The following is a 19,970-nucleotide window of genomic DNA, read 5'->3' on the forward strand; positions in this document are numbered from 1 at the left end:
AGTTTTTCTTTTCCGGTCTCCCCTAAAAAGAGTTTTTTTTTTTTTTTGCTCACTTGGACTTTCCTAGTAAACAATTGGAATAAATACATTCCAGATGAAGCCAAATGGAGTGCAAAACATCCCTTCTGCATTTGTAAAACAGTTGTGAAGTAGTTCTTTAATTATCTGACCTGAGAGACGTTTACATGCACAGCACTGAGTATGCAGGGCTATTGACTAGACAGCTGAAGGAAATGTGGAAACCTCTACTAGATAACTTGCTATAGGCATGAGAAAGAGTGAAAACATGCCATACTATTCAAGTGTCAGCAAAATGTAGCACTACATCCAACAGCTACATTCCAAAACTACTAAACACTTCATCATATTGATTTCACATTCTCGTAGTTGTTTCATTTTTTAAGTGAAATCTTCTGTTGCATTACACAATAAGGATTTCATTTTGTGTTTTTGTAGCTAAGGCTGGAGATGACATGCTTTGGAATATTAACCATTCAGTTTTAAACAAGGATAGAAACTTAATGTTTAACATCTCTGCCGCTTCCAGAAACTGGGCTGAAGTTTTCACCTCTCTTCACTGTCTGTGTGGAATTTGCATGTTCTTCCTGTACTCATGTTTTTTTTATTTTCTTTGAGTACTCTTTCAAAAATCTACCTGGTAGATGGATACCTCTGATATATATATATATATATATATATATATATATATATATATATATATATATATATATATATATTTATACAGTTTGTATGGTAGAGTAGTTATCATTTGACTCGTGTACCATCAGTCACCATGCTGATTTGACAACTATGAGGAAACCGGTTGAACTAGACTAGTCTCCATACCTCTCAACCTCTTATAGCAAGAAATCTGAACAAAAAGACTAAACTAAGGGTGGGACAACAGCCCAAAAATAGGGATAGATTTTAAATACTGTTCTTTTAAACTTAGGAAAATGCTAGAATAACAGGATTTGTGTTAGCATGCATTTTGTGAAGGATATAAAGCCTGAAACGCAAATGCTTGTTGTTATTTAATGACTTCTATCCTCAAGTGATTTACCAGAAAACTACAAATTTTAAGAGGAACAGACTGAAAATATGAGGCATAAACTTAGACATTCTGCAAAAATCTGGACACTTGAAAGGTATGCTAGTCTCCCTTAACCGACTCGTACTAAAGCCTGTTCCCAAGGTTTGCTTTGTCAAGCCCTAGGGTACAGAGAATTCATCACTCACAATAGGTGCCCAGTGCAGGTTAGTCAACTAGTGTGAGAGAGGGAAATTCTGATTTAGAGATACAGTAAAGCCACAGTGAGGCACACCTCATTGCCATGACTCTAAATCAAACACCGTGCTGTTTGATCTGATTGAGCTTGTGCTCTGTCTAGCAGTCTGTGCATCACAAGAAAAAAGGCACCCACTATATGCAAATACACACACACATTCAGACACCCATGCACACATGTGCACACACTCCATGAGGTTCACACACATCCACTCATCCACAAGCAAGCACCCTCGATGCTATCTCAAGCTTAATGGAAACACTCACACACCTGCACAGGTGATCCAAAGTACACACACATCTTGACTCACAATCCCCTTTCTAGTGCAAGCACCTTGGCAAAGATGCATGCATACAAACACACACACACACGCACACACACACACACACACACACACACACACACACACACACACACACACACACACACACACACACACACACACACACACACACACACACACACACACACACACACACACACACACACATTCATGCCTCTACAAACACACATTTACACACATGCACACACACTGACACATCCACCCACTCATGTTTGATAAACTTACCTACACTGTACGTGTTCTCATAGAAGTGTATGAGTGACAGCTGCCTTCTGCCAGTATTCTCCTTTTCTTTCCAAAGTAATTTTTTACTCAGCCAAGTAAACTGTGAGCAGTGGACCTTTTTGGAGAATAAGACCACATGGCTAATTAGAGTTGGGCACTCTCCCACAAAACCACATTAGCATGTGGCTTCCCTAACATGACTGGTCTCCATGATAAGGCCTTTGATAGAGAAAATATTTTGTGGTAGAGCAATCTAAGAATTGAAAAAATGTACTCAGTTGTGAAAACTTCTCAAGATAAGGCTTTTACATCATGGAAAGCCATTCTGAGCCCCCCAAAAAATCCAAAAAAAGAGCAAAAGTCATATATATATATATATATATATATATATATATATATATAAAGAGAGAGAGAGACTTACACACATATCTATATCTATAGCTAGCCATCTAATCATGTGTGTGAGTATGTGTGTATTGCTCTGTGGCCCATAGCAAATAAAATGGATTAATAATCTGTACATAAATGTAAAACAATTTTTACCTGATATATTTTACAAAACAAGCTTAAAATTTAAAATGACCAAAGTGAATCAAAAGAGAGTTACCAGCAGTAATATATGCATGCAAACAGATGAACAACATGCTTCTTCTTTCAAGCATGAGACCATTCATTACCAGACCCAACAGCAACATGTTTCTGTTTTGCTTTTCTTCTGAGTAACAGATTGTGTTCACTGCTTCTCTTTTTAGCTCTACAGTACATTATGTATGTCTTCATCAGATAAGAACAGCAAACACATTGATCATGCTGCAATATACCTAAGCATCTGCAGGGAAACATAAGGTACTTAAATAAATTAATTGACTCTTGTGCTTAATTCTACTAAGGATTCAATCAACAAACCGCTGATGTCACTTCACCGGGAAGGCACCTGTGCTGTCCTCTTAGAATAAACACTCATTGTGCCCGAGAACGCTATGTGATTATTTAAGCATGCTGCAATTAGTCCACAGTTGTTTACTAAAATTTGGAACACAGATAGTTGTCACCTTTCAAAACCTGAAATATTTATAGAATTCACCTAATACACCTACAAAAGAGATGGAATACTTGCTCAGCTTTCATGGTCTATTGATGCAGCAAATGAAAATGTTTACTTTTGGTAGATTACTCATGAATGTATTTATCCTTAGATGCCAGAACCTACCCATTACATGAGATCAGTGTTTGTATTCAGCATTATAGTCATTGTACCTCATCAGCTGGTGACGTTTGTGTGTCTGTGCAAGAAATCAGTATAATAAATTGCCTGTCAAGGAGTATTGAGCATTGCCTTATCATTTTAATGGAGTTTATGCATCAAGTACAGAGCATTAAACATTTCTCTGTTACTTTGTGTGTAAGAAAGTATAAATATAAAACATGCATCAAAATGTAATTCAATTTACCACTCAGTAAGATTTGCACTTAGATATTGTAATAACTTAACTAATTATAGGTAGATGTGATATGCCAGTTGTGCAGATAATCTGCAGCTCTTAACTGAGCTGGTATGGTGACATCCTATACAACTTATTTTGTAAGGAAGAAAGCATGATGTTAGCATTGTATTATAATGTTGTCCTATGTGATCATGTTTTATTTTATTTATTTTTATTTTGACATTTTTAACCAGGTTTGTCTGACTGAGCGGTGGCCCAGGGGGGGAAAAGCCCCATACAGAATACAATTACAAGCAGACTATAACAGTTATTACAACAAGTTTTACAAGCAGACTATAACAGTTATTACAACAAGTTCACTGTGTTTAGATGGAAAAATACAACCTATGGCGTATTGGCAACCATTGCAGAATTCATTGCATCAAACCCTGATGAGTTTGCACAATCCTCCAATGGAGGATTGATTCTATGAGCAGTAAATACACTTTACCCTGCAGCCATGGATTCAGTTCCCTCAGTCTCCATTTGATAACTGTGTGACTCTAAGCAAACTCACCCCTGAGAAGATGGCTTATGCACATATACTTAAGTGGGTTTACCTTGTTAACAAATATAAATAAAACGTGACACCCAAATGATGTGGCTTCACCCAATAATAATGTTATACTATTCTTATCTATGCATAGTGTACCAAACAGCTACCAGTATCATAGTTAATCTTAACCTCCTCTCCTATCCCTTTGAGATTTACCAAACAATATAAGATTTATGAATTTTCCTCTGAATGACAATGGGAAAATGTTTTATATCTCTGTGACTACAACATTCATATTTAACATCTCTCCAGCTTACCTAATAATGCTGAAAAAAATCTTAATTTCATAAATCAGTTTCATTAAACTAGCAAACTATGGGCCAGAGCCTTCTTTTTGCTTCCTGAACCCAGCATTTTGATTTATGTTTCTGACTGTAGCTTTTGTCTAACTATCAGTCCTCTTACCTTTTTGAATAGTTCTGTGCCATATTTTCCACATACTATTAATAATAGCATGGACTGCATTTTGAGGGTAGGACACTAGATTAATTTACTTACATCATAGAATGTTTCACTGTAGCATAAAAAGAAGTTATGTCCTTACCATAACGTTCCATGTGAGTTGTTAATCTCGCCTTTTTGTTCTTACATGTGGGTTTCGAAGCCGATCCCTCGGCTCCGAGTCGGCCGCCTTTCAAGCTCAGACTCTCAGAGAAGCTCGAGACCTAGTGTATATCCCATGATGCTCTACTGTAAATCCCCAGATCTAGTATGCTGCAACCAAGACAGCCTACAGGAAGAAATAGAACTATAGTGCCTATATATCTAGGTAGCTATAAGTTTGTAGAAGGAAGAAACAGTCTGTTCCAGAAGACAGGTTGACAAAAGACAACCAATCCACCAAGGCAACCATCTTTCTCAACCAGAGGGGGAAGGTGGGTGGGAATGTAAGAACAAAAAGGCGAGATGAACAACTCACATGGAATGTTATGGTAAGAACATAACTTCTTTATGTGAAGTTGTTCTATCTCGTCATTTTGTTCTTACACGTGGGTAGCGTCCCAAGCACCCTAATCCTGGGTGGCTCATGGGAGAACATTCCTGAGCACAGTGGAACCAAAGGAAGCCCTATTCCTGAAGGTCCTGTCCACTTTGTAATGAGTGATAAACGTGTGAGGTTTTGACCAAGTGGTGGCTGCACAGATGGTATCCAAGGACAAACGAGCTGCATGAGCTAATGACATAGAAACAGCCCGGGTAGAATGAGCTTTAACATTAGCTGCTAATGGTTGATTAGTGGAGGAATAAATGAATTTAATGCAGTCAGAAAGCCACTTGGATAATGTGATTTTTGATACTGCAAAACCTTTCTTACTCTCTGCATAAGAGACGAAGAGTTGATCCGATTGTCTGAAATCCTTGGTCCTATCCAGGTACAATCTCAATTGTCTGTGTACATCCAGCTTGTGTAACATATATTCCAGTCTGTTGGTATGGCATCTAAAGAAGGTTGGAAGCTCAATGGACTGATTTAAGTTAGTCTCTGAACAGACCTTGGGAAGGAAGGTAGGGTTAGTCCTGAGGGAGACCCTATCAGGGTGAAAAATCAAATATGGGGGCTTGGAGGACAAGGCCTGGAGTTCGGAGACCCTATGTGCAGATGTAATGACTACTAGAAATATAGTTTTCCAAGACAGAAACTTTAAGTGACATGATGAGGCAGGTTCAAAGGGGGCAAGCATGAATTGGGATAAAACCAGATTCAAATTCCAGGGAGAGACAGGTTGTCTGAAAGGCAGTCTGAGATGGTGGGTCCCTTTTAAGAATGTCTTACATAGTCTATGGGACATGGTGTTGGACCCGTTAAACCCTACATGGAAATTGGAAATAGCAGCCAATTGAACTCTAATGGTGGCAGCTGCCGCGCCATCATGGAACAAGGAAGACATGAACTCTAAGATGGTATGAATAGGTGCTACATAAGGGTCAATGTCATGTGGAGAAGCCCAGTGAACAAATCATTTCCATTTGCTATTATATAGCTTCCTGGTAGATAGTTTATGAGAGAAAACTATAATATGTTGGACCGCGGGAGATAAATCTTGAGACCTGGCTAATATTGGAATTGGAGCAGCCAAGCTGTCAGTTTTAGGGGGATGAGGGAGGGATGAAGAACTTCCGACGAATGAGTCAGAAGATCTGGCACTGGGTCCAGGATCCATGGTTCTTCCACTTGATACTTCTGCAGGAAGGGGAACCAAATCTGCCGAGGCCAAGACAGGGCTATCAAAATCACAGTCCTTCCCAGACTTTTGGCCTTCTGTATGAATTTGGGAATTAGGGGAATTGGCGGGAAGGCATATAGGTGGCCCGGGGGCCAATCGTGTACGAGCGCATCCCTCAGGTTGCTCCCCGGTGGGGGATAAAGGGCAAAGTAGCTGCTGCATTTGGCATTCTTCGGAGATGCAAATAGGTCGCAGCAAGGCTGGCCCCATCTGCTGAAAATCTTGTCCGCCACTTGTCGTTTGAGAGACCACTCATGAGGCAACAGCATGGCCCTGCTTAGCTTGTCCGCTATCACGTTGGATGACCCCGGGATGTGCATTGCTGTCAGAAAGTGTACGGTGGATACAGCCCATTGCCAAATTCTTAGGGCCTCCTGGCATAAGGGATATGATCTGGTTTCCCCTTGCTTGTTGATGTACCAGACTACTAACATGTTGTCCGCCTGGATAGCAATTGTACCTGGAGGAAGAGAGTTGTGAAAGTGTTGCAACACCAGGAACACCACTCTCAGCTCTAGGACATTTATATGCAAATGTGATTCCATGTTTGACCAAGTGCCTTGGACAGTCTTTCCCTGAAATAGCCCCCCCCCACCCTATCAGGGAAGCATCCATGGTCACTTTGGCTGTGGGTTGGGGAAGAACAAAAGGGCGTCTGATTATCACTTGGTCACTGTTCAGCCACCAATTGAGATCCTTCTTGCAAAGATTTGTTAACCGGATCTCATGTTACATGGGCAGTCATTGGTAAGACCACTGTGCGTAGAGTAGCCACTGGAGTATCCACATGTGCATGCACCCTAATGGGACTGCTATCAGTGTGGCTGCCATTGTGCCCAATAGCTGCAGTATCTGGAATGCAAGAGCATTGTTTTGGACCGACAGACTGGATAATTGACTTTTTAGAGATGCGATTCTTGCTTGAGGCAACCTGATCCTTGAAATGATGGTGTCCAGTTCTGCTCCTATAAATGTAATATGTTGTGAGGGCAATAACGCAGATTTTTTGAAGTTTGAGGTTATGCCCAACTGGGAACAAAGGTTTATGGTGTAGTCTCTTGCTTGGATTAGTTGATGCCTGGAGGTGGCGGTGAGAAGCCAGTCGTCCAGATATGGAAACACCCGGAATCCCAAACGTCTCAGGTGAGCCGTGACCACTGCCATACATTTGGTGAACACCCTGGGGGCTGTGGTGAGACCAAAGGGCAGGGCTCTGAACTGGTAATGACTGGCCCCCAGCCGGAAATGCAGGTGATCTCTGGATGATCTGTCCATTTTGATGTGGTAGTATGCATCCTTGAGATCTATAGAGCACATCCAATCACCCGTTGCTAAGAATGGAAGAATTGATTGAAGCGTGACCATCCAGAACTTTTCCTTCTTGATGAAGGTGTTGAGTTTGCTGAGGTCCAGTATGGGCCTCCAGTCCCCTGTTTTCCTTGGAACTAAAAAGAACCTTGAGTAAGTTCCGGATCCTATTTGGTCCGCTGGGACTGGCTGCATGACTCTTTTGTCTAGCAGTTTTCGGATTTCTATGGATGCTAGCTTTCTCAGACTGGGTGGAACGTCTGGAATCCTTGTACACATGGGGGGGATTTTTGTAAAGGGAATGTAATAACCTCTGGCAATGATGCTTTTTACCCAAGAATCCATTGTAATGTTTAGCCAGGCATTTGGGTATAAAGCCAAGCGACCCCCGACTGCCTCCAGAGAAAGACAGCTGGGCTTCCTTTCAGGAATGCTGATAGGGCTTACCAAAGAACTGCTCCCTGTCACCCTGGTTTTGCGGACTGCCTCTGCTGTTTGGACGGCGTCTTCCATTTCTGCCCCCTCCTCTGCCCCTAGAGAGGGTATCAGTAGGTGTGGATTGGAAAGCTCCTTGGGGTTTTCAGAATCACATTTTTCCACTTTGTTGCCCTTTTGGGTATGGTCTAGTTGAAGTGGAAAAACAAACTCCTACAACAGACAGAGTCTTTCCTTCTTATTCACACCTAGTAAGTGTCTCCTTAACTTTGGGTCCGAATAAGGTGGACCCATCGAATGGGGTATTGACGAAGGAAGATTTGAAGGCTTCTGCAAAGGAGCAAAGGCGCATCCAGGACTGTCTCCGAAGAGCTATCACTGAGCCTGCCGCCCTACTCGATCCATCGGCAGCATAAGAAATGAGTTGCATGGATGAGTTTACTATCGAATTGAGGGTGTTGAGTTGTGCAGTCACCTTCTCAGAAACTGCATCAGCTGTGTTACCCTTGAGAGTATCTCCCAGCTCTTTAAGGAGATCTCATTGAAGGTGGGTAAAATGTGTCAGGTAGTTGAGCGACCTCATGGAAAATGCCGCAGAACTAAATATCCGTTTCCCATATCTGTCCATCATCCTAGAATCCCTATTAGGAGGATGGACAGAAAAAGAGGTTTCCGACATCTCTTTCTTGGTGGCTGCCGCCACCACCATGCATCAACCGGGACTCCCTTTGTAAGAAAAGCCTTGTCAGTAGGGGAAGTAATAAACTTGTTGGGCCTCCGAGGGACCGGTTCCACTGAGTCAGGGGACTCCCACACCCTTCGAGCAACCAGCTCCATCAATTCGTCGAAGGGTGGGGTAACCCAGTAGGTGGATGGTTGAGATCCAAAGGCCTTCAGGAGGACCAACTTGTCCTCGGTAGGGGCAAGGGACTGCCAATCACCCCTCTGTCTTAAGATCTCCAAAATGTCTGCAAATGAGACATCCTCTGAGGGGGATCGTGGGGACCCTTCTGATTCCTCCAAGTCAGTATCCGATGTCAAGGATTCCTGTGGGGAATCCAAGTGCCTCCTCTTGCACAGTCTCTTCCTAGGTACTTCATCGATGGGAGCGTCCGGTGAAGTCCCTAGAGAGGAGGGGCCACCCAATGGGGATACCTGAGGCCCTGGATCTCAATGCTTGGTGGGGACCTGTGGGGAAGAGGTAGAATGAGGCCCTTTAAGGGGAGGGGAAGATAGATCCGAGGAGGTCTTAGCAGACATGACATTCCTCATAGCATCGAAAGCACCAGAATCTCGGTCCGAGACGTCCATCGGCTCCGAAGATGCCGGTAGCTCTCCTCGAGCCAAGACCCCCAGCTCCAATCCAGATGACAGAGCCAAAGCCACCTGCGCTGAAGCCCTGAGGAGAAGGGTCAGAACCAAGGTATCGGTTTGACTCTCCACCCTGGAGCCAGTGAGGGGATCAAGGTAGATGGAGCCGAGGGAGGTGGATCAAACCTCGACTCTGAGGGCTCTACCAACATTGGTTCTACCTGCCCTGGCTTCGAGAGCTCGATAGGCTTCGGAGGAGGAGGGGGAGAAATTACAGCTGGGGTTTCAGGCTTTGAAGCCAAGTGGCTTGAAGCAGACAGCATTTTGGCCAGGGCCGGGTTCTCTAACAGCCTCTTAACCACTCAGTCCAGGTCCACATCAGAAAGCCTCAAGGAATGTGTCGAGGGATGGGTTGAAGGAGCCAAAGATGGTATCAACTGAAGAATTGGAGACTGAGGAGTTTTCAATATTGGATCCACAACTGGGCTCCGAGGTAGAGGATCGATACACGGCTCCAAGGACTGTGGAGCCCATGCACGAATCATAGTAGAGGAACTCGGAGCTGGTGACTTGGGCTCCGAGGATCCCTTGGAAGACTTCGACCCCTTCGAAGCCTTGGAAGAGAAGTCGGCTTTGTCTAAAGTAGCCTGAAAATCAGGCTTCAGAAGTCTCCTATCTACCAGCTTCCTGCGCCTTTCCAAGAGAACCCTGGCGCTAAAGGAGTGGTAGATAGAGCACACCACTTGTAGGTGAACAGAGCCCAAACAGTACATGCAGGTGGAGTGGTTGTCTGTAACAGACATCTTTTGACCGCACCCATACCTTTTGAATCCTGACTTTTGTTTCTCAGACATATTTAACAATAAAAATTCAGGTCCCTGAATTTTAAATATAACAACAAAACAGTGTAAATATTACTATAACACTAATTTAACTCAGAACTAACTTGTTATAGGATATATGCAAGTATATATATATATATATATATATATATATATATATATATATATATATATATAAGTAAATACCTATAGATTATAAAGGATAAAGGAGAGCACACCCACACACACAAAAGTGACAGAGCCCTGTCACACCCAAACAGAAAAGAGAGGCCTAACAGCCCTGAATAGAACTACTTCAAAAAAAAAAAAAAAAAAATTTTTAAACTAGAGTTAAACAAACAAGCAAAAGCCCAATACTATAGATAAAACTTCTAATTATAATGATATATAATACTATTATAGAAAAAAACTTCTATTAATATTGAAAAAATTAAGTCACTGGCCCGAGCTTCCTCCGACGAGCTGTAGATCCGTTGCAGCGGCAAACTAGATCTGGGGATTTACAGTAGAGCATCATGGGATATACACTAGGTCTCGACCTTCTCTGAGAGTCTGAGCTTGAAAAGCAGCCGACTTGGAGCCGAGGAATCGGCTCCGAACCCACGTGTAAGAACAAAACAGCGACATAGAACAACTTCACATTAAGTAGTTTGGTTGTAACAACCCCACAACTTCATATATATGATTATGCTGACCAGAGTTCAGATAAGTAAGCATTTAGGAAATAAATTAAGCTGTAGTGAATGCAATATAGCCATATTTTAGTACAGTAAACTTGTAGCTTGAGATAAGGACCATACATTTTTGTTGATGCATTTGCTTTGTTTTGTTTCATTTTTTTGTGTAACAGGCTCCTATGAAAGAAAAAAAATATATACAGGTATCCCTTAAGGAAGAACAGTGGATATTAAATTATAAGATGTCTGTAAAAGGCTTGAACAGTTGTTTTTGACTTCATGCAGCTTTTTGTCAAATTAAACTCTTTAGTATCCCAGTATGTGTTGGACTTAAACATTTTAGGATTTAATAAACACACACACACAATTCTACTTGTTATACTTTTTTGTTGATTGCTGAACATCTGTGAAATTCTACCTCCATCTAGGGTGCAGTCATTGACAGAACATAATTTTGATCGGATTATGATTATAACAATTATAAGAGTAGGTAGTACTTTTAATCCATATTTCCCCCAGTTCCCAGAAAGAGAGCATGATGGATGCACATGAGTTGTTAGTCATTTCCATGATTGACATAACCCAACAGGTAATCCCCATTCATTAGAAATATTATAAACCTCCTTTTAGGTTCTCCATTATCTACCTGTTGCCTGGTGACATTAGTAGAATTCATGTACTGAGATGCACATTCCTCCCCTCCTACCTAAAGAGTGGAGATCGTACGTTTTCAAATTTCTCCTTCTCAGCAAGCTCATCTATTGCCCGAATATCTTTTAGGCTAGGTGTGGAGTAACTTATTCCTAAAATATGAAATGTTTTTAATGAAAATCAGCACTTCCAGATCAGAGATCATGGTTCTCAACTAGAAAGTGGCGATTTGCTGTCTGCAAGTGATGGGTCAGCAGGTTACTGCAAGAAGCGGAGTTTACATTTCAAAGGGTGTTGCTCATGAGCATGAGAGAAGGCACTAGGAATCTGACCAATGGAAGGGTGCTGTTGTAGGTGTTATTGATGGCTATGGTATTTCAACAAGACCTGAATCATGAGATAAACCTCCAAGTTTAGTGTCTGTCTTTACTCCTTTCCCATCTATACTCATGAGGTTAGGGTAATAACTGAAAGGATGACATCACTGTTACTTGCAGTAGAAATGAAGTTATTTCACAGGTTGTTGGGATCTCTCTCTCCATGAAGCAATGAGTAGCTTGTTGATCCAAGAGGATCTTGAAGTAGAGGAGTCAGTTGAAGTGGCTTGTGAACCTATTAAGGATGGACTTTGACTGACCTAATGCAGGGGATGGAGCAACATGGTCTACTGGGAAGGGAGACTTAGGGAGACTTAGGACACACAGGAGACAGTATATCTATTAGATTGCCTCAGAACACCTGAGGATCCTGTAGGAAATACTAGAGACCGTTGCTGCTAATTGGAATGTCAGTCTTGCAACCGTAATATGACAAACAGTATAGAAAGTAGCTGAATGGATAGATGTCATTGTTGTTTAATCAACTGCTCCTTAGGATGTACAAGAAAGTCATCTAAATTACTTAAAGGGGTACAGTCCATGTGTCTAACTATGGAAATAAGAAGGTATGAGGGTGTTAGCAACACTCAATAGCAATGAAAATGTATGTATCATGTTTGCTTTAGTTACACAAACCTATGAGCTCATAGATATTCTTATGTATTTTAAGAGAAAAAAAATAAAACAATTTGAAATTTTAAGCACTCAAAACAGCATGTAATGCCATTAGAAATGGCATTCCTGTAAGAAACAGGAATTGCCATGGATAACCTTACAGTGGACACTAGAACATTCTAAGTTATGACTGATTCATTTTCCTCACTTGGTTATTGCCTCTGGGTAGATCAAGAATGATTAGACTGGGTCTTCCTCTTCCATTAGAATGGCTTTGCTCACAATGGCTAGACAGAGACATCATCGGTGGTCAAGTGTCAATTGTTGCAACTAAGAGAGGACTTTTTCCTGTCTGTTAGCATAAAGCTAGATGGTGTTGTGACTTCTCCTTCCTCCTCTCCTATTAAATATATAGAAAAATATTTTGGTTTAAATCTGTCCGTGTGGTACACTTGAAAATCACACAAAAACATTAATACTTACATGAAAATAATGGAAACATAAACTAGTCAATACAAAAGTCATACACTGCAATGTTTATATGGCAGAGCTTCAATATGATCAACACCTCCCTAAAACTTTCTGTTATACAGTTATCTAACTTTACTCCCCAGTACCTGTTAACTCCACCTCTTGCTGTACAAAAGTTTGGACATTAACATTATGCTTACTGGAAAAAAAGTCATATCAGCATTTTCAGAGGGATTCATTCAAATATTATTAGTTTAGAAACCTTGGCCATATTGATACAAAGAAAATTTCCATGACACTTTGGAATGAATATATTGAGCCAAATTCAGAAAGGTTACTGTGGGTTGCAAGGTTGGTGTATACCTATCTGTAGCCATTTCTAATTCAGAGGCAGCCCTATCACTGCAATGCTCCATGATGGTCTTTCTCTCTGGCTTACTGCAAAAGCTACAGCAACTGCATCTCTTTAACATCTTGCATCCTCAGAGACTATCCTTTCACCATACCCTAGGTGTGCTTCTGTTTCAATGGCATCATTTAACTGGTGTATATGACTTTGTACTTATTGTTTCAGATATCAGGTCACTTTTAACAGTAATAGCTAATATGTATGGTATTGCAAATCTCTGTATTTTTTCTCCAAGAGCACCAATTACTTTAATTCACAGATTAATTTATTATATCTACTGTTAGAATTGATTTTTAGACAATAATGTTCTCCTATTTAAAAATGAATTTTATTTGCAGAAAGCTGGGGTTGTAATGGGCACAGCTTGTGCCAACAGTTACACAAACTTAGTTTTGTCTGTGTGGGAACAGATATTCCTTTTAGAAGACCATGCCTTTGTTAAAAAATGACTGCCTCTTACTATGTATTTGTAGAGGACATTTTTATCTACAAAGGGGTGGGATTTCTTTGAAACTTTTTCATGAAATATTTATATAAATCTGCCCATTATCTAGAGTTGTCCACTTGTAGCTCATCTGATAATATTACATTTCCTGATGCTACAGTCTCATGAAGCTCAAATGGGATTTTAACCATTAATATTTTCAAGAAGATTCTATGAAAAATACTTTATTGTTAAAGTCAAGTATGCATCCAAAGCTTATTTACAGTTGTTGTGTCTTTCGGCTTAGGGGTCGCCACAGTGGAACTCTGGTTTTGGTAGAGGATTTTTACGTGCCGAGTTACCAGCCCTGATGCACAATCTTCAACGAAGGCACGCCCACTCATGTATGCCTCCACACAGAAGACGCTCAAGCTGAGAATCGAACGGGACAACGTCTTGCTGTGAGGCGACAATGCTACTGCAGCACCACTATGTCCTTAAAGGACAGATGTTTTCGGCTGCTCATCTCACCAGCAATGATGATGAGTCATATGATAAGTTAATGGCTTTAAGAAAAGATTTTCTACAAAGAGGTAATTTAGAACAACATGTAGATAGGGCTGTAGAACAAATCATTAAGGATAAATTGAATAAAGCTAGACTTTTTTTAAGATTTACGTGAACAGCAGTAATATAAAATCTGCAGGCAGATTTTAAGTGCAAATCCTGATATTAAGCACATTTTAGGAGAACAGCCATCTGTTGCATTTAAAAATAATCCATGACTTAAAAGACAGCTATGCTACAAGCCTACATCAGAACCACTCCGTCTATAAGAGAAAAGGTACTTTTTCATTTAGAAACTGTAATTATTATGGTTACAGTTTGGAAAAAGTTATATTTTTATATCCATCTACAGGAGTATGTTATAATATATTTGAGTATGCTGATCACAATACACTGCACATAGTTTATGCAGCTGTATGCAGAGGTCAAAAAGGGAGAGAATATATGAACATCTATATGATATTAGGAAGCAAATTCCAATAATGCCTTAGCAAGACATATTATACAGGAGGGTGTCGCCATAATTTTAGGTTCATGATGTTACTAGTTATTCATGTGAGCTTAAGAGCTGTTGACATTAAAAATATCACAGAAAATATTGAATATGGTTTTATCACCAGACTTAACGCAGTTGTAAAACCTGGAATGAATGATTTTTATTGCTTTAAGCTTGAACAAGGGAAGGCTACACCATTAATTTAATAGATAGAACATTTGATCACAATATCAGTGAGGACAGATAATTTAAGTTTTCCATCTTTTAATGGCTTTTCATATGACTTGAGAAACCATCTGTATAGATGAAATAATCCCTTCATGTGTTTTCCAGTCTAAAGTTTACACAATGACAGTTATTTTCTAAAAGGTTGAGACTTCTAATGAAAGCACAAATTTGTTATTACTTATTGTTAACTTTTTCCCTTCCTGTACTTGAATCAATACATCCCTAAGAACTTTCCTTCCAGCACTTGAATCAATATATTTACATTACTTGTCCTGATACTGCCTTCTTGTATAACATGTCAAAGATCTACAGAGGATAGACTCAATACCTTGTCCCAAAAGAATGATGCATTTTTTGTGCTTTAGAGAAAATATATGTTCTTCAAACATATATATATATATATATATATATATATATATATATATATATATATATATATATATATATATATAGAAACATATGTTTCTCAAATCCCATTCTTATTCACATTAATTGTTCTGCATTCAATGATTGTCTGCATATTTCCATTCTTTCATTTCTTACTCCACACCTTTATTTTGTTACAAATGAATATATTTTCTGAATTTGTCTATTCCTTTTATAATTTGAATTCTCACTCAATAATGCATTACTTCTTTCTTTACATATTTTTCATTAAACTTATTCTTGTCATATTAAATACTGAACCATATATCTTGTTTTTATGCTCTTAAATTCTGAATGCTTTTCTTATTTTCTTTAGCTTAACCTGATTTATTTGGTATTGATATTTATTGTATACTTTTGTAATAAACTTCAAGTGGTTAAAATAAAAATGATCTATGCACATGATGTACCTTTAATAATTATTGAGCATTATTTATTTACAGCTTAACACCTACACCCATTTAAACAGTCCCATATTTTAAAAGGCCGTGGCATTCATTCAGTTAATGTTGTGGTATTGTCTAAAACTGCTCTGCGTACACAATACAACATTTTTCTTGTTTCTTCTTCATTTCTGAAGTCTTTTCATAAGCAGTTTCTTTCTTTTGACTGATGCTCATAACAGCTTCCTGCACCCATTTTTTGTTTGATTTTAAACTCAACAGTCTTTTATTTTAAATAAATGCAAAGTTACAAGAGTTGTAGTACTATATTAGCCCTGTGAGTACTTAAATATGAAACTGGCATTGATGCTTTAAAAGGTAGTCAAAGAAGAGGCAATTAATAAATTAATAAATAAATAAAATAGAACCAAAATAAAAATAGAAACAGCTGCACTAAATTTGTTGTCTTCCTCACACCAGCATATCCTCACCTATAAGGTTGGTCAAAGAGATAATAATGTAGCTTATTAAAGAAAACAACATTTCACAAAGGCATACATTCAAATAAAAGTTGTGTACTCAGTGACTCATTGTTACGCTCCTTTGTTTTCAGAAATGGTAGATGCAGGGGTACAGCAGTCCTTGGAGTAAACTCTGTGGATAGATTCCACATCACCATCATCATCATCACTTTTAGTGTCTGAGTGAGCCCTGACTGGTATAACTATGATCTTAGTAGATGATATATATAGTATAATAAATACATACTTATATCAACAATACCTGCTGAACAATTTTAAAAAGCTCATTGCTTTAGTAAGGAACTTTAAACTTTTAGCCCACTGTTTCAGTTGCTTATCAGCCAGAATAAGGCAACTCTGGCCACTAGCTATGGCATTTGATAAAGACACAAATGATTTTGATCTAATGAACTTGGGGTCATCTGACTAAGCTCTCTTAATGTCATCATTAGTGGCCATCTCCTTCAGGAACATCCTGTGTATATCTTGCTCCTTTATTTCTTTTGCATTTTCCAGTTTTAGGTGAGGAATTTTTTCAACTTATTAAAACAGTTGTGTGACTCTCAGTTCTCTCTCATTCCAGCGCCTTGCCTCTGCTGCTACTCCCTGCATGTAGAATTCTCATGTGGGTGGGTGCCATCTCTTTCTTATATATCTCCTCCATTATCTTCCAGGCCTTTTGCATAGCTCCTATACCTAACTACACTCTCAGAACATATCCATCATCCCTGTAATTGTGCTTGACATCTTCAGTGTGTGTTATTCTTCTTTCAGACATCTTTTTCTAGTCTCTGTGTTGTTAGGTCCCTTATATGCATTATTCTCAGACTCTGGTCACCGGTCCCATGTACTTTATGACGTTGTCTCACCATTTAATTTATCTTCTGACACTATTCTTCATCTGCCATCCACCCTTCCTCCATTTCCCAACTGTTATTCTTCTGTTTCCATTTTGTCCTTCTTTTTCTTAAATCTTTGTATATTGATTTTGTTTTCTGTTTTGCTGCTTATTTCCGTTTACTCCAGATTATCATTCTTTCCTATTTTGCCTTCTTTCTTCACTCCCCCTCCTGTGCTAGTATTCTTTGCCTTTCAATGGTCCAGACTCTTACTTTAGCTCCTCAATTGTTTTGAATGTCCCCACTTTTCCTTTCTTTCTACTTATTAGCCCCCCTACTGTATGTTTATTTTCTTTTTCTCTAGTTGAATTTTCCATCCTTCTTTTCCTTATATGTCATCTCTGATTCCTTCCTCCGTTTCATGCATCCACTTTTCTTTAACATTGTGTCATTTTCCTTCTGTTTTCCTCCATTCCTTCTGTTTCTAGTCAATACTTAATATTAAGACATATGTGGGAGAGTGTGGGGCTCCCACTCCCCTCTCTTCCTACACATTTTTTTTTCTTTTGCCCTCCTTCTTCCCCTTGTCCTTCTACAACCAGTCTTCTGCTTCTTTCTGTAACTACTGCAGCCTTCTGTCACTAGGGTCTCTGCCACCCCCCGGGTCTATTTGCAGGTTCCAGTAGATCAGAATTATGAGTGCTGGTAGCACCAAGCACATTCTTACCATGTTTAAGCTCACTACCATACTACCCCCCACCCATGGTACTTCTTGTCTTCTTCCTACCTACTTCCACATTTTTCTATATTGTTCTTCTACAGTGGTTCTTACATGCAGTCCATGGTATTTGAGGGATTTTATTTCATTTATTTATCTTACTCGCCCTTTTCCTTTCCCTATCATACCACTGTTTTCCTGTTATTGTAGCTAATCCGTACAAAATCCCTGAAATTTTCAAACATTAGTTGTAATGTCCTTAGCAGTAATAACATCTCCTCTGACATCAGCAAACAGTTACCTGCATCAAACATATAACTGGATCCTATCCCCTCTTAGTCTTCCAGTATAATTAGTCTACAACTGAGCTTTGCAGCCAGCTCTTCCCTTACTAGCAAGCATCCCAACCTGGTTCACATTTCTTTTAATGTTCCTTCTGAGACTCCACCATTAACAAGTATTTTTCTAAGCCTTGGTATATACCCATCCTCCACTACCTGTCCTTGCCAAAAAATTTCCCATAGGACGTCCCACCTTACAACATCAAATAATTTTAGCAGATCAAATAGCACTTCACTTCTTTCTGTGTACTTCTCTCTGCATGAATATTATTAATTCCTATCAGAGTTTCCTACTACACCTTATGAACCCATTCTGCCCATTCTTTATTATTTTAGCAGGATCAAATCTTTCCTGGTTGCTCATACTTTTATATCTACATTGACCAGAGATATGGGCCTATAATTTCTAATTTCCTCTTTCTACGCTCCCCCATTTAGGACCATGGTCTGCCTTGCTCTTCTCATGCTGCCAACTCTTTTCCCTGAGTCCACTATTTTGTCATAGTCTTCCTACAGTACTTTCCATACCTATTCTCCTCCCTACTTGTAGAATTCTTGGGGGAAGCCATCTGACCCTCCTGATTTCCTCTCTTTATCTTATATATTGATCCCTTTACTTCTTTTCTCATTCAGCTTTCTTCTGTGCAACTCATCTACAGTGCAGCTTTGTGTGTTTTCCCCCAGTTCCACTCCATGATCATCTTACTTCCCTTTTGCTTGCGTATTTCTCTGTAATATTGTCTAAATGCTTCTCTGATTTCCTTGTTTTTTTTTGTCTATGTATTTCCCATCCTCCTCTTTCATTCTTTTTACCTATCCTCTACTCTCATCCTCTTGAACTTTTTTGCAAGCTGCTCCCACTCAGTCTCTGCTATGACTAATCAGTAGCCTCCCCAGTACCATTGCCTAATTTCTTGCTCTGTTGTAATCTCACCATCCAGCCATAGTGTTAATGCTTTCTCCATTATCTGCAGCCGTTCCTTTTTATCATCATTTCTCCTTGCTGCTTTCTCCATCTTTCACAGTATTCTCAACAGTTCCTCTTTCTCCTTATTTTCAGTCTTTCTTCTATCATAGTCATCATAAATGTCACCATATCTTGTAGCCTTAATTTTACACCAGCAGCTTTCCCACGTCTTATCTCTGTCTATCTGATTATCATGAAGTGTCTCCTTTATAATCCCCCACCCCATGGAGTAGCTCTCTGACCTCCTTCACCTTCCATTTATAGCTGACCCATCTTCATCTTCTTCTATTTACCTATACTCTTTCATAGTAAAGTTTAGACTTACCAGCACATCATCCAAGATATGTCTGCCTTGTGTCCTGGCATTTTACATCATCACCGTGTTCCTTCCTAGAAACCTGTTCAAGTCCACTAGCCTGAATTAAAATGTTGTACATGAAGGTCTATTCCTTCTCTGTCTGGTATTGTCCCCCTATCTCTCTCTCTCTATATATAACTGCATCTACATATATATATATATATATATATTTATATATATATATATATATATATATATATATATATATATATATATTTATATCTATTTAAAATAATCTAAACTGCATGATATCAACACCAAAAATATTTAAAATCAAAATTTCAAAAAAAATCTAACCACATCCAAAACCAATGTGTTTGCAGGTGGGTAAGCTCCACTGCACCTCCCATATGGGTAAGTGCACCCCCTACAACCACTGTTTTATACATATATATATATATATATATATATATATATATATATATATATATATGATTCTTTCCTACACCCATCCTGTACATCCCAAACTGCCTTTCAGTATGTT

Source organism: Protopterus annectens, chromosome 1.part0, assembly GCF_019279795.1.
Source record: "Protopterus annectens isolate FY-2018-M chromosome 1.part0, PAN1.0, whole genome shotgun sequence".
NCBI classification, from domain to species: Eukaryota; Metazoa; Chordata; order Ceratodontiformes; family Protopteridae; genus Protopterus; species Protopterus annectens.